Genomic DNA, 16,064 nt, shown 5'->3' on the forward strand with positions numbered 1-16,064 from the left:
AATTGGTCTTTGTAGGCTTTTAGGACTCTGCACACTATGCAACTGATCACCAGTGCTAAAGCCCTTGTGACCTCACTTTTAAACATGGTAAAGCTGGCTTATGCCTAATTGGCATCTTTAATTTACTTGTAATCCCCTAGTAAAGTGGTACTACATGTGCCAGGGCCTGTAAATTAAACATTACTAGTGGTCCTGCAGCATTTATGGTGCCACATACTTAAGTAGCCTTTTTTCTAACAAATGTTAATGATTTTTCAAGGACATATAGACTGCCAGCCAACAATTTGTAAAAATAAACAAAAATATAAGGAAGAAGCACACCTGCATACACCTGTATAACTAAACCTAACCCGCCCCCTGGTCCAGAAATACACTACAGAGTATACAACAGATAAGCCTGATGACCAATTCTCCCATGTAATATCCCCCATTGTCCACCCTACCCCCCCCAACCTGACCCATAGAATCATTCAGAATTTGTTGTGGTGAATGGGTGGATTCAAGCACCACACCCTTATAGTCTGCTCATGGTTTCTTTGGACACTCCCAGCCTTTACACACCACCAGCTCTAGGCCCATGCAATGGTCCACGCCACTCTTCCACCGCGCCAGGGAACAGGGGACCGCCAGCTTCTACCCCTTCGCTATATGCCACTGCGCCAAAGTCTAGCCCAGAAACAGTAAGAACACCTTGTACTGATTACCCCCTAGTGTGTTGGAGACATTAAGACAAGTGCATAATGGGCCCTTCAGGATTGATCAACCTAGAACATCGCCCATACATGATGTTATGCGGCTCCAAAAATGATCTAATGAGGGACAGCCTCGCACCGTGTGAAGAAATGTACCCTCCTCCATTGCACACATTAGACAAGCAGGGGAGGTAATCACCCTCATCCTCCACAGCAGGCGATGCGTATACTACACCCTGTCCTGCTATTTAAGCTGGACCAGCCAGAGCCAAGTGTTGACGGCCGCACTCCTTGGAGCACCCAAGGCCTCAGTCCTCGTCCTCTAATGCTTCCACATTGGCCTCCCATGCCCGAAGCATTTGAAAAATTAGGGCAGTCTCATGGTCAACCTAGATGGAGCTTACCATTCCAACAGTTTAAAATCGTGAAGTGCCGGTAGGTCTGCAATGTAAGACTCAAGAAGCCTTTTTAAACCTGTCCCAGGACCTTCACTGATGCCTGGGCGTGCAGTTTAAACTGCTATCTTGACCTGAAAAAATAAACCATTTACCAGCCCTCAACCTTTTTTTTTTTTTTAATACATACAAGCCATCCTTAGGTTAGGCCCCTATGGCAGGGAGCAGTGCACTTAAAGAGTTAGCCATGTAGTTATACAAGTTCTGGTACAAATATAAAACTTTTAAAATAGTTTTTCACAACTGGAAGACCTGTCTATTCTATAGGATAACATTAGGTAGGTAAGAGTTTTATGTCTAAAGAATTGTAGTTTAAAACCCTTTTTAAAGGTACAATTGGATCTTAGGATTTTCTTGTCCCACCCTTTGGTTCATGCAGCCTGTATCCTATGTCACATGACTATGTGTAGCTGACAGGTGATCTTTGACAGACTGAGAGAAAGGGGATAGTAGCTGGCAGGATGGGCCATCTCTAACTTGATGAGGGGGAGGAGCTGTCACTCACCACACTGGCACATCACAAAGCCACTGCCTGAGCAATGTCACCCAGGGTTTGACACTGGTCTTTTTGTGTTCGCAGACAAGCTGGGGCCAGAGGAGGGAGGCTAGAAATTCCAAACACCTCTGGGGGTGGAAACATCCACAACCTATTCCTACACCAAAGCGGGTACCAGGTATAAATAGTTGACCCTCTGACCCAACTCTTCAGTACACCTCTGGAACTGTTGAAGGCTCAGAAGTACTGTTCTGCTCTGCAAAAAAACCTGCTACTCTGTTGCCCTGCTACCTAAGTGAGAGAACTAGACTAGCATCTTGATCTCAGGACTACTAGAGTGACTCCAATGGCTCCTTGGATGGCTACCTGAACAGAGCCTCAGGAATAGAAAAGGTTTCACCCACCTAGAACCCAGCACCTGGACTCATTCTGCTGTGATTTTTGCCCCCAAGTAGTGGCATCTTGAGAGTGGGCCTGAAGGTGTTCTGCCAGCCCAGCTGTGGTCCTGTGAGCAGGACCGATGCAGAGCTGTAAATCTGTTAGCAGCTGCGTCAGAAACACCCCTGTGCAACACATCCCTGATGCAGGACCTCACATTGCGGCCAGCAGCTTTCTCGGAAACACCGCTGCAGAACGCATCTTTGACACAGACCTTCTCATCGACTGCATCCTCAAAGACTAAGCAGGACTCTGCATCTCAGCCACTCAGCTTCTTCGGAACCACTGATGCGCAACACACCTTCAACTCAGGACTTTGTATCACAAGCCCTTTGCCGACAGCATCCTCAACAACGCAAGACTCCACATCACAGTCTTGCAGCTTCCTCAGACCCACGACTGTGGAACACATCCTTGCCACTTGATCTCACAACGCACTGTAAACCAGGATTTAGGGGTACTTTGTTCAGCTAGCCTAACTTGTTCCATGTATCTGGCCCGCACTCCATCTTGGTCAGTCTGAACTTGTAACTTTTCCTGGTCCAGTGCAACCAGACTACCACAGTTGCTGCATCGCGCTTCCTTTGTGCTTCTAGGCAATATTTTCCACTTAAAATCTTTAAAACTGTATATCGCCGGTTGGACTGTTTGGATTTTTGTTATGATCTCAGTTCATTAAATTTTACTGTATTTTTCTAAATTGGGTGGGATTTTTCTTGTGTTTTGTTTTTCCTTTATCACTGTTTGAAGTACTGCATAAACACTTTACACATTGCCTCTAAGTTAAGTCTCACTGCTTTTGTGCCAAGCTACCCAAGACTCTGCACAGGTTTATTTGGCTTTTGCTTGTGTTTCATCCGGACAAGAATTGTGGTTGCTGCTTTAGTAGGGTCTAACCCCCTTCCAACCCCCCCCACCCCACCAAACCAGTAATCGCATTTTCGACACTCAATCTGTAGTTTCATAGTCTGAGAATAATGGCCCTGCAACGCAAAAAACAGTTAGTGTTGTTCAGCCCTCCATGAGAGGTCAGGAACAATGGGAGCTAATGTGAGACAATTTCACACACGCACACACACACACACACGCGCACACACACACACACACACACACACAGCCTCCATTTGCAATCAGAATGTATTTGCCCTCAGCAGCTCGCTCATACTTCTACTACATTTTGGCTAATTTCCCATGTTTAGCCCTATAGACTGTAGAGAGCACAACTTAGTTAAATAATAAGATCACTCACTGGTTGAATAACAACACCAAATTTAACAGTCATAGCTATGAGATCTTAATGGTCCACGGAGTGGCTTGGATAGGTCCTTCACCTAGAACATGTAGTGTGGATTGCATCCTTGTTACCTTCAATTACTTTCACCTGGCCAGGAATCGTTTGGCTCAACACCATCAAGGGTTTACATGATCTAGGCCAATCCAGACATTTTCGTTGGGCCACTTCTATGAACATCTCCAACCTACTATACAGCATGCCTTTCTATTACTCGTCCCCTGTTTCCTCAGGTACCTGATGCCCAAATCCCACTACCAAATAATTTGTGTCTCTGTCAGGTTTGGTGCCTAACTATTGTCAGACAGCACCTGGGATGCCTTCCTCATTTAAAGCCCTAAATTTAATTGTGCTTGCTGTTAGTAATACATAGAATAATTCTGTATCACACACATTTTCTAATTTAAATACAATCTGCTTGAATACTGCATGTGTTTCTTCTAAATGTAATGTAGATAACTGATTAAGCCTTATACATTCATATGATGCCGTCATGCTTCAAAAGGAATATGCCACAGGGGAAGTTAGCTGGGATGGATATCCTTGTTATTCAATAATGCCACTGGCCTCACCTTTGGGTCGAACTGGGAATGGTTTAACAACCTGGTTTAGAGTTACATTGCAATGTGATAAGGAATTGATTCTGATGAGTATGGATTTCATTCAGGTATTTCAGCTAAAAACAGCCAGGCGATTTCACATTTTTTAAATTATTTTTAACAATTCATGTTCCCACTGCGGATAATCTAAATTTCCAAGTGTTGTCATTGCTAATATGCATCTATCATTGTAACGTGCATCTACAGGAATAACAGTGTTGGTGGGGGGAGACTTCAATGCCAAAATTGGGCATATGTCTACGTAAAAAAATAATTTTCACTGGTGGAATGTTACCTGAGAGAGGTAACATGCTTTTTAACTATCTGGTTGCCTATGACCTATGTAATGTTAAGGATCTTGCAGAGATGAATAATTGCCAGATATCCACTTTTGTCTGAACGGGGCTGCTGATCCACCATTGATTATTATTTTATATTTTTTTTTATCTAAGAATTTGTATTTTTGGAGGGTGGTATCCTCTGGTGGTCTCTTGAGCTGCACCATTGATTAATCTGTGCATTTCTGTAATGAGGATGGGGGTGGGAGGGGTCCCTCAACTTTCCGTAAAGAATAACGGGTTAAGGCTAGTCGGGAAGATCACAAATCGATAACTGTTCGGACTGCTAGAGGGCAACCTGGATGTGGTATATCAGTGATTTTCCCTGGAGTTTAGACCAACTAAAGTTACTAATGCTTTTACAAAACTGAGCAGCAATACAAGGAAGTTGCTCTAATAGCCAATTAGAACTCCTGATTCAAATACCCCACCAACCCAGAGAGGAAATTGTTAGTTGCAAAACTGCTCATCAGGATACTTTACTAAAGAGCAAATATGACCTCTATAAAGAGGCAAAGGACAACTTGGTTACCACTTGTAGTATGAAAAGATACCTGGCCATTTCAGAAGGCTGCCACCACAAGAAAAATAGCTAACTCATCAATGCCAGCCTTGGAATATCTTTTTAGGGACGAACAATGGGTAGAGCATTTTGGAAAAATGTATTGAACACCAGACACTGACCACTGCTCTGATTTGCTTGCCCATTTCCAATTCAGTTTTAGCTCCATAAAGTAGAAGCTGTACACAAATGCCTACCTTAAAGCTCCATACCCAGATGGAGTGCCTGTGGATTTATACAAAGTCAATACTGACCCAATTATCACAAATATTTTAAACACTGCTTGCAAAAGTTGGTTTCCCATTTCTCTCCTGGACTCCAAAGTAAAGATTACTAAGAGGCTTGACCTTGGTAGAATGTTAACATCGACAGCTAAATAAAACTTTCTATCTGAAGTCCAGTATGGATTTAGAGAGGGACTGGGTAGCCTTGAACAATGCCTGAACCTACATCAGTTAATAAGTAAAAATACTTTTGCCAAAGCTAAAACAGGTCCAAGTTAGGGGGGGCTTTTATGACATAGGAATGGACTTCGAATTGGTGTTTTTTTCTCCATGCTTCATACCTTGATTTAGCCACATCAGTAAGATTTGGGGAGCATGGAGAATGTACCAACTCATATGTTTGCCACTAGTGTGCACCAGGGATTTATCTTAGTACCCATCCTATTTCACCTCTATATTAATAATGTTAACACCTAAGTTGCAGGGGAGCGGGGGCAGAACATGTCAGTTTTTAAAAATAAGAATTTGTCTGCCCTGTTGTACGCAGTTTTGGTGTCCAGTACACAAAAAGAAACTTGTAGACTCATTTGTCATTTTTATGGAGAACTTGGGCCTGAAGACAAATCTGTCTAAAACCTTTATTTTGGCTAGAGGCACCCTAACTCTATGGTCACGATGTTTCTCAGTTAAGGATAAACCTATTAGTAAAGTTAATTCTTTCCCTTACTTGATGGTAATTTTTGTCTCTGCTATCACATGGATTCCATATCTTACATGTAGGAAGCAATTATTCTCGCAAGTAGATAGATTTCTGTTTAATCTAGCCCCAAGTTCTGGCAATGGGCCTATAGTCCTCCGGTTGGAAATTTACAATATAAAAGTGCCATCCTAACCTTAAATATGGTACAGTATCTGGGTTATAGTGATGTAAGAAGCCTCCAAGTGGAGCATTGCTTTTGACAACTCTTCTTGCCACTACCATCGGGCAGCACATTTTTTTGCCCATGAAGCTACAGTCAGAATCTGTGAAAGATGAGATTAAATTAGGTCCACTGCTGCCGTAGATCTCAATTTGGTGTAATGGGCGCTCACCTTTAAATAAAAATACAGTAAAAGATTGTCTATCTTATGACTTTGCCTCAAAATTCCCTGACTCTGTTATATTAAGCTTATTACAGCAGAACTTGGTAGACTTTCCCTATTGACATCATTAGGCCAGATATTTGTAAAGGATAAGTTGTGGATCAAGCAGTCCTTTATGGAAGTTAGACAGCTGGAGAGAGACGTTGTGTGAATTTTAAACGCCTCTTGGTAGAGCTTCTATACAACATTAGTAACACAAAAGGATGATGGACGGAGTGCTGACAATGCAAACACTCACCCCCAGTCACAGATCTGGGTTTAATCCATTGTTCTTTTACTCACCATGCCACCCCAGTTCGGACCCAGCCATATGCAAATCAGTCTTGACCCTGTTCCTCATGGGAACAGTCTAGCCTGAACTGCCAGGCCAGGTCCTCCCTGGACCGGAAACAAGCATCCTGAGACCGGTTTCAGGGTATCACCCTTCTTCAGCCAGGCTAGCTTGATTCCAGTGGCACAGTGAGCAAGGGACCCACGTCTGGGCATACCCTTCCCACTTAGGGCAACATTAGTAACACAAAAGGATGATGGACGGAGTGCTGACAATGCAAACACTCACCACCAGTCACAGATCTGTGTTTAATCCATCGTTCTTTTGCTCACCATGCCACCCCAGTTCGGACCCAGCCATATGCAAATCAGTCTTGACCCTGTTCCTCATGGGAACAGTCTAGCCCGAACTGCCAGGCCAGGTCCTCCCTATAGAACTTCTATATGATCCTATAATGATTCAGACGACTGCTGGACTAGAACACTATCTTGATATAATACCAAACATATGGGAGCGAGCGCTCCTTACTAAGTTCACACTGGGTACTAATTATTTCCAAATTTCTTTTTCTTTAGGCAACAATGATATGGCATTGAGTTCTGCGAAAATTGCTCACCCCAGTCTAAGCTTCATTTTGCCTTGTTTGTAAACTTTATGATTCTTTCGAAACTGTACCATTTTTGTTTCCTTTATTGAAGAGGTTTGGTTTTGAAAAAATGTTGACCTGCACTAAATTTTGCAAATGCTGTGTCCAAAGTTTGTGCTATTGAGGGCCATTTTCTAAATCTATTTGGCATCATAATTATTTGCTCTTCTAATTGTTTTTATATATGGAATTAACAAATAAGGGGTGTTTACCAACTAATTTGATTGTTGTATGATGATATTATATTGATGTGGGGGGATAAACAGGCAGTGATTTTAATTGCTGAATTTTTAAAGTTCCGAAATAATTGATTTTGTAAAAGTTACTAATTTTATTTTATTCATGCATGTTCATGAATATTTATCAATAATCAAATACATTTGAAACTGCAAGTGTGAGAGTTAAATTATTATTTTATATTTGACAGGACTTCCAATGGCAACACTATTTAATATTGAGTGCAAATTAAATACTGATAATGTTTGCCCCGAATTTTGAATGAGTATATTAAAGGAAATAAAAAATAAGTAGTAACATGACAATTGTTGGTAAAGATATACTAAATATCTGTTAATGAAATCACTAACAGCTAAAGACTATTTAAAATGTAGGTAAGATAAGACAGTTTTAAAGTATTTTACACATATTAAATATATACATGTACTTGTGTGAGCTAGTTAACCTTGTGAAAGCTCCGACGGGGTCGCCATAAAGCGCGCAGCAAGATGACTGCTATTTAATGTGGCTCTGAAGGTCAAGAAGGCAGCAATCTGTTAAAATCCTCACTTTTCAGGGATCGTGGCCCTCAAATATACAGTGGCCTGTACTTTCTCGGTTGGGATGGGGCGGGTTGCCTTGGTCAGTTGGGGTAGGCGGTTTTGGAGCTGCACCTGAAGCTTGTGGACAGGAGGTTTGGCATCCTACCTGGTGTGGGAGCCTCAAGGAATCTGGCTGCTGAGCCCACATACTCAACATCAGGGACATGACACCTTCTGCAGACGGACTGTGTCCTGTGGCCCCCTTTTCTGGGGTATGTCGGCGGTAGGCTTGTGGCCCTTGTGTTGCCTATGCGGGGTGCTGTGCTCCAGTGGGGCTGCAGGCGTCTTAGCTCACCACAAAGGGGCCACTGGGGTGGTTGGCCTGCTGTTGCCCACCACCTCAACTGTGCTGACAGTCACAGAGGGCTGGGTCGGCCCTCTGATGCTAGCTGGGGTGGCCCTCGCCCGCTCAGAACATCGTTTGCGCAATGAGACACCCCTGACACTGGCTGGCCCTGAGAGAGCTGGAGTGATGCCTGGGCTTCCTTGCTGAGGGCTGTGGTGACACCCAGGTCTTCTCTGGCCCACAGAACATAGGAGTTTTGGGAGACCCAGATTGTGTTAGACTTGTGAACACTGGCTCCGTTGAATGCCCCCTCGCCCACTTTGCAATGGGCAAACAGGATATCAGGCAGCGGAAACTGCCCTTTCTGGCCCGCAAGATGGTGACTCTGGGTATGCTCATGGACCTTGGGCACAGCCTCAGCACCATAGACCCCTCATAATCGATACGCTAACCATGCACCTGGACTATATGAAGGAGAGAATGTACAAGCACAGTGGATCCACTGCCTTGGTCGAGGTAATTTCAGAGGTGGAGGATGTTCACAGATCCACCAATGTGCACCTTTTTGGGATGGATGGAAAGGTCAAGTAGGTAATAAAAACAAGCATTTTCAGTGCATCAGGGCTCGCATTTGCACTTGTTAGAGCTATTTGCGGTGTAAATTCCTAACGGACTTTTCTTGACCCAAATTAAAAGAAAACAAAAACAGCACGATCGAGCTATGTAAAATGCAGCACGATCGCGCTGAAATTGAAAATGTAAAAACGGAGAGCGATCACGCTATGTAAACCCCAGCGCGATTGCACTGTGGGGAAAATAAACAAATATAGTAGTCCGGAAACCCGGGCTGAAAACATTGAGCCTCGAATGGTTTCAGTACTTTACCGGTGCTGTGTAGGTGGGCTAAACACCGGAAAAGGCATGACGTATGCAGGTCTTTTAACAAATTAAAGCAAGCAGATCTTAAAGAGCAAGCTCAAGAATCAATGAAAGTGACTGACGTGACCTGGGCGTGTTATGAAGCCCAAAGAGAGATTACATCATGGACGGAGCGCTTTGCGCTCGCCCATTAAAATGACTTGGAGGCTTGATCTCCACAGAATAACCTCCACATCCGTGGGGGTCCGAAAATCAACTTCTATGGACAAAATGGACACCTATGTTGAGGAGTTGTTCTGCTTTCTGTTTGGAAATGCCCTGTACCCAATGTCTGCAACTGAGCATGCCGTTTGCTGGAAACTCGCTCCTGAGGCTGAGGACCCAAACAGACTTGATCTGCATGCCATGGGGCCCAACTGTGGTCTAGTGAGGTTACTTGCTGCAGCCTATTGCCTGTGTCTGACTCAGCCTGGAATGACCCTCATACACGATATTCAACATTGGCCACAAAGCCCTCTGTTTTACATCTCCTTGCAGTCCCGGCCCCCATCTTGGACTTGCTGGGCTGTTCACTTGGCATCTTGGTGCCCTCTGGTAGGTATTCCTACATTCTTTCTTACCATGTTCATATTAAGGACGAGGGGAGAGGTTGAGGATGGTTGAACTAGATTGGGTGGGAGTTTTTTTGGGGGTTCTTTTTTTTATTTTTATTGGCACACACATCAGTATGCCATGACTTGCCTGAAATCCCGTACAACTTCTGTGACCCTTGTATAAGCCCTACACCCAGTGCTCCCACCCACCTTAAGCTGAGACTATCTGTTTGACTTGGAAAGTATGCAGACAGAATGATCAGCGCAAGGGTGCACGCTTACCTAGGTCAATATCACATTGATATTTGTTTTTTCGAAGGAACTCCACCACGATAGTTCTTCTCATCCCCAACATCGTGCTAGCTCGTTCACAGAGACATGCCGCAGAACATTCTAACTATGCTTGCGGAGTCATGCAAGGTTGGTACGTCATCTTACAAGGCACACTCATGAGCGGCCCTCTCACATTGGTCACTGTCCATAGGCCTAACACTGATAGCACCCGCCTTCTTTGCAGACTTTTGGCACCGCATTGCCAATGTGGGTACTGCTACAATCTTGTGGGGGAGGTGATTTTAAAGCAGTGCTTGAGCCTCATCTAGCCCGATCCAGCAACACCACACAGCTGCACCCTGGAGCGGCAGCTCAACTGAGTCTTACAATATAAGACCACAGGCTTATTGACTTGTGGCAATGCTCATCCCAGTATAGAGAGCGCACTTGCAAAGTGGCACACAACACCTGGTCTAAAATGGACTTTGGGTAGGCCACTCCAGATATAGTTCCCTGGCTGAGGCCCATTGAACACCTCCCAAGGACACTCTCAGATCACACCTCTAATCTCCTTGAACTCACAATCCCCAACATGCAGAATCTCTCCTCCATGTGGAGACTCCCAACCAATGCTCTCCACAATCCAACATTCCTATAGGAGGTTAGATTGAGTATTGTAGAATATTTCTCCCTATATTCACAATCTGTATCCTCTGCATTCCACACTCTGGGAGGACTTTAATGCCTACGTTCAGCGTGTTTGATACAGTAAGCAGGCTGGGGTGTTGAAAGTGATTCAAACGGAACACACTAATCTTGAATTTAATATTCAAGCGCTCAAGCCTGCCTTCTTCCTCTCAGAGGATGTGGAGATCCTTGTCTTCATCAAGCAGAAACTTGGAGAGAATTAAGAGGAGGCTCTGCAAGAGACTTACTATCTTAGCAAAGACGCTGCAGCCCAACCCTTTCGGGAAGAGGTCAGGGTGGGGTGGATGCTGGCCAAACTGCTGAGCCACCCCTGGGCTAGTGACTATACCCCAGAGTTACTTGGTGACAGGCAGGATTCCCACTCAGATCCGGAGGGTCTGAGCTATTACACTGATCTATACAACTCCAAGATAGCACATGTACGACCTAGCCCAATTAGACAAGTTCTTGGACCTTATTCAGCTCATCTGGCTCAACCATTCGCATCAGCAGTATCTTGATATCCCATTCTTGGCCAAAGACATAGTACAGGCGATTCAGAGCAGGCCTGGGGATAAAGCACCAGAACTGGATGGCCTGACTGCCAGTTTTATAACAAAATATGCCCAGATTCTTGACTGCACCACCTGGTGGTATATAATGAGGCTTTAAGTTTGGAGCATTTTCGTCTCCCACACAGTGTGAGGCAGTGATTGCCACCATTCTAAATCATGGGAAACCTCCCAACCATTGAGACTCCTATTGCCCTCTCTTAATGATTAACATGGATGATAAAATTCTTGCAAAATTAGAAGCGACTTACCTGACAGCACTACTGCCTGACATCGACCGTACGAACCAATCAGGTTTTGTGCCTGGACAAAACATGTCTCATAACCTGCACACACTATTTGCACTCCGTAAACCCTCTTGCTTGATATCAGCAAGGCATTTGATTCCTTGAAGTGGCCCTTTATGTTCCAGCTTCTAGGACGCTCAGGCCTCAACCCTGATTTCATTGGCTCAATCAAACTACTCTACACACTTCCATGCACCAGGCTGCACATTAATGGTGAGATCACTGCCTATCTCCCTATCGCCAGGGCACCAGACAAGGCTGCCTCCATCACCTACCCTTTTTTGTCACTGTGATAGATCCGTTTGTGGCCCGCCTGCCCCACCGCCACACATGCATGGGGCTTTGCCTTCCACACTAGGGAGTATCCTAGTCTCCATGTATGCAGATGATGCCAAACTATACTATCGGGACCCACATGACAACATATCCCCAGTGGTCTGAGAGGTGATCCGGTTTGGTGGTCTCACTGGCACTAACAAAAACAGGTCCAAATCATTTATTGTCCCCACTCACATCTGTGATGGACTGCTTCATTAGTGAATACCCTATACAATGGGTGGATGAACCGGTTAGCTACTTAGGTATATGTATCAGCAGGGACATTGACAAGTTGTGGAACACCAATTAAGGAACAACAACGATATGACTCGAAGCACAGGTCTCATTCTGGATCAGTTTGCCCCTCTCTATTGCATGAAGAATCATCATTGCAAAGACTCTCACTCTTCCGAAATTCCTGTACTATTCATTAATATTCCCCTGCTACTCAATGCCTGCGTCATCAAACAATTACACACACAGCTTGTGACTCTGACTTGGGCTGGCAAGCAACCAAGAGTCTCCTGGGAAACGCTAACTCTTCCCTTCGAACAAGGCAGACTGTGCACCCCAGACATGTAACTGTACTATCACTGTGCACAAGCAGAATATGCACATTGGATACAGCCACCCCCTCTTCCAATACCAACTGGCCATTGAGGCCTCCATACTTGATCTCTGTCTGCTAAACAACACTCTATACTTGCCTCCTCAGTAACCCTGGGGCTGAAATAGACACTTTCACAAGTACAGTCTGGGCATGGGATAGAATGCGACTCTGGGCCCACTTGAACATTTTCAACTCACCTAACACTTTGTTCAGTGGCCAACTGCAACTCTCGGCAGTAGACAATGAGGGGGTATCACACCTGTTGACCCAGCTATGGCTCCTTACACTGGGCCGTTTATAACCGGAGTGATGATTTGTCACAGCGCAACCCATGACTGCAATGCAGCAGCACAAGTTGACATTTTCACTTACTTTAGATTCAGGGCCATGCTTTGAGAGCTTTACGACACATTTCCCTGCTGCTCCTCTTACATTTCATGTGCTGGATATGATCCTGACCAACCCCTCACTGCAGACAGTGATCATGTGCCTGTACGTGGTCATGCAAGATAGGGTGCCTATGTGCATCCCAGGGGCAAAAAGAACAGATGACAGACACAATGCTGAGCAATGCAAACATTCACCCCTAGTCACAAAGATCTGGGCTTAATCTATCGCTTTTTTGCCAGCCACGCCACCCCAGTTTGGACCCAGCCATATGCAAATCAGACTTAACCTTTCTCCCAATGGGTACAGTCAAACCCAAACTGCCAGACCAGGTCCTCACTGGACCAGAAGCAAGCATCCTGGGACCAGGTATGGGATATCACTCCTTAGCAGCCAGGCTAGCTTGAATCCAGTGGTGAAGTGAGCATGGGACCCATGTCTGGGCATGTCCTTCCCATTTACTGTGACAAAGGCACAAAGAACAGAAAAAGACAGACAAACTGGAGTGGTGTGGTGGGCAAACAAACAATGGATGAAACCCATATATTTGTGACTGGGGGCTGAATGTTCACATAGTTCAGCATTCTGTCCATCATCTCTTGTTTTGCTAATATGCATCCCCAGGGTAAACTTTACCTGGGCAGCCGTCTTGGACCCCTAGCTCACTGCCGCACAATGGAGAAATTGCTGCAAAATGACTAAAGCACTTTCCCCCAACTACCACATTAAATTCCTTCATTAAATGTAGCGCACCTCGCCCAGTTACATTGCGTGGGGCTCTCAAATTATGCCAGCTGCACAGGTGCGGACACAACGGCACTTCCTTTCTCCATTTGGCCTGAGAGTGCCCTGAAGTGGAGTGCTTCTGGTTGGCTATCTTTGATGGCATTGCTTCAGTCACTGAACTCAGGACCCATAGGTGTCTGCTGGGTGCTCTTTTGGGATACATCAGGGACGATTCTGATGGGGTCTGATGTTTGACCACAATGTTATTACTCCTGTCCCAGGGTCAGGTTGCAATACACTGGTGAAGCCACCCTGCACCCCAAGCGAAAACCTGGTTGCGTGATGTGACTTACTGCCAAGAGCAACTAACAGCATACTGTGTTAGGGTTATCGCCCAGTAGACATCTACCCCCCCCCCCCCCCCCCCCCACCCTCGTCACTTATCTTAGTTGCCACCCGAGTCCTGTGGGAGTGCATAGTAGCCCCCAAAACTCCTGATACATGAGAGGTACACCCAGAAAAGAATAAACACCCCTACATGGTTACCATCCTCAACGTTTGACTAAGCCGACCTATCGACTAGAGCGAGTACCATCGATCATGATGTCACAAGAGTACTAGGTAATAGATGATTTAACACAGCAATAGATTTTTGCACTTTTTCGAGTTTTGTTCAATTGTCTTTCTTTGTGTTTATGATGTAAGATTCAAAAGCAGTCTAAGACCAAATACCGAGCATTTGGATCCAAAGTGGGCCTGAGAAGCAGAAAATGTTCTCCTTGCATGTTTTCAACTTTAAGCTAGTTCTTACCAACTGTATTACTTTTGTGAGTCTCTTGAAAACGTTGAGCTGTGGAATCTACAGGCCTACTGCATAAAAGCTACAGCTTCAACTTACATACAATAGCAGGGTGCACTTTGACTTTCTAAAAACACATCTATTGATTTGTACACGAGCAACAATGCTTGAGTGGCTAGTTCAGCCTTCCTGATTTATGTCTCAGCTTTGACATCAGCTACCAATAGGATCATTAAAAGATGAAGTAATAGGTAAGAAAAATCTGCAGATGTTCATCAAATAGAGTGCAAAAATAGCCTGTTACCTTTTATTACAACTCTGGAAGCTAAAAGCATAATTTGCGTTTAATGCCCTAAAGAGTTGCAAGTGCAAATGGTGACCCTCTCATCCAACTTTCATGGATATGATAGAAAGCCTAATACGAATCTTATGGCAGTAAAACAGCAAGCAAATAGCTTATCATTTGGAGAAACAGCTATATGAAAGTTTTAAGGGAACCTGATTGATTCATAATTCTGGATGGAGTGGAATTCCACTTCAAGCTGCTATTATTTACATCATTTTACCATGGATGTTTTTATGTTAGAATTAATTTGTTTATGTGCAAATGTAATCAGCCACATAGGATATGATACCCATGTGGCATATGTTGAACTAGGAGTATGTTAATGTATTTAATGTAGATTTTTGCACTCTGTTTCCAGGGATCACTTTACAATTTCAATGTAAAAGTACTTTATTAATTAGTGAAGCAAACATGAACACTAGCCGTGTAAAAGGTTTACTGGTGGTATCAAATATAATGTATAACTACTTTAGTCCATACAGTTTCTGTTTTCAATTAGGAATGTATTATTTTAAAGCGTTCTGTTTTAACATTGTATAGGAATTATCATAAATAACAGACTTCAACTGGCTGATGGCCAAGTTTACTTAAGCAAACATCATACATTGATATATAGAAATAGCACATTGGTTGATTAAGATTCCAAACGCTACAGTTAGAATACAGAGTCAATACATTTCTTATGATTAACTCGAGAAAACAAATAGACACTATCATTTCAAGTTTAAACTATTTTAGTACTCGTAGCACTTTACATATCTGCAAAATACTAAACACAGCTTTGGTATAACCCAGTAAATGAAAACCAATAAATAACAGAGACTTGACTTTACGGGGTGAGCATAATATGTAGAGGCAAACGTCGTATAATGGTAGATGTTGGAGGAGCCAAGATTGATGGATTATCCACTCATGATACAAAATGAAAATTCTTCATTCTTAAGTAGTTTTGTACTCACCCACACAGTAGGTTTGTAATTCTGAGCCTTAGGAGCTGAGTAATCACTTTATTTTTGTGAATCAGATGCAGTTTTCCATCAACAATTTGCTAAGATGTCAACCACAGTTTCAACCTGACATACTGTCCTTTCTTTAAAAAAATAGACTATGGTTAAAATTTAATATATTAAAATAAGAGATAGTAAATAAAATATATGCATAGTTCTATCCATGTGTTCTACTGTTCATGTCTTTGAATTTCCTTATCAATGGAATGCACCATGGGTTACCATGTCAAAGATGACGACCATCAAACCCCAGCATCCGATGTTTTATTTCATTTTTGTTTTGCCAGTTAGCTATTTACATTTTTTAGAGTGGGAAAGACA

Source organism: Pleurodeles waltl, chromosome 1_2 (assembly GCF_031143425.1).
Source record: "Pleurodeles waltl isolate 20211129_DDA chromosome 1_2, aPleWal1.hap1.20221129, whole genome shotgun sequence".
NCBI classification, from domain to species: Eukaryota; Metazoa; Chordata; class Amphibia; order Caudata; family Salamandridae; genus Pleurodeles; species Pleurodeles waltl.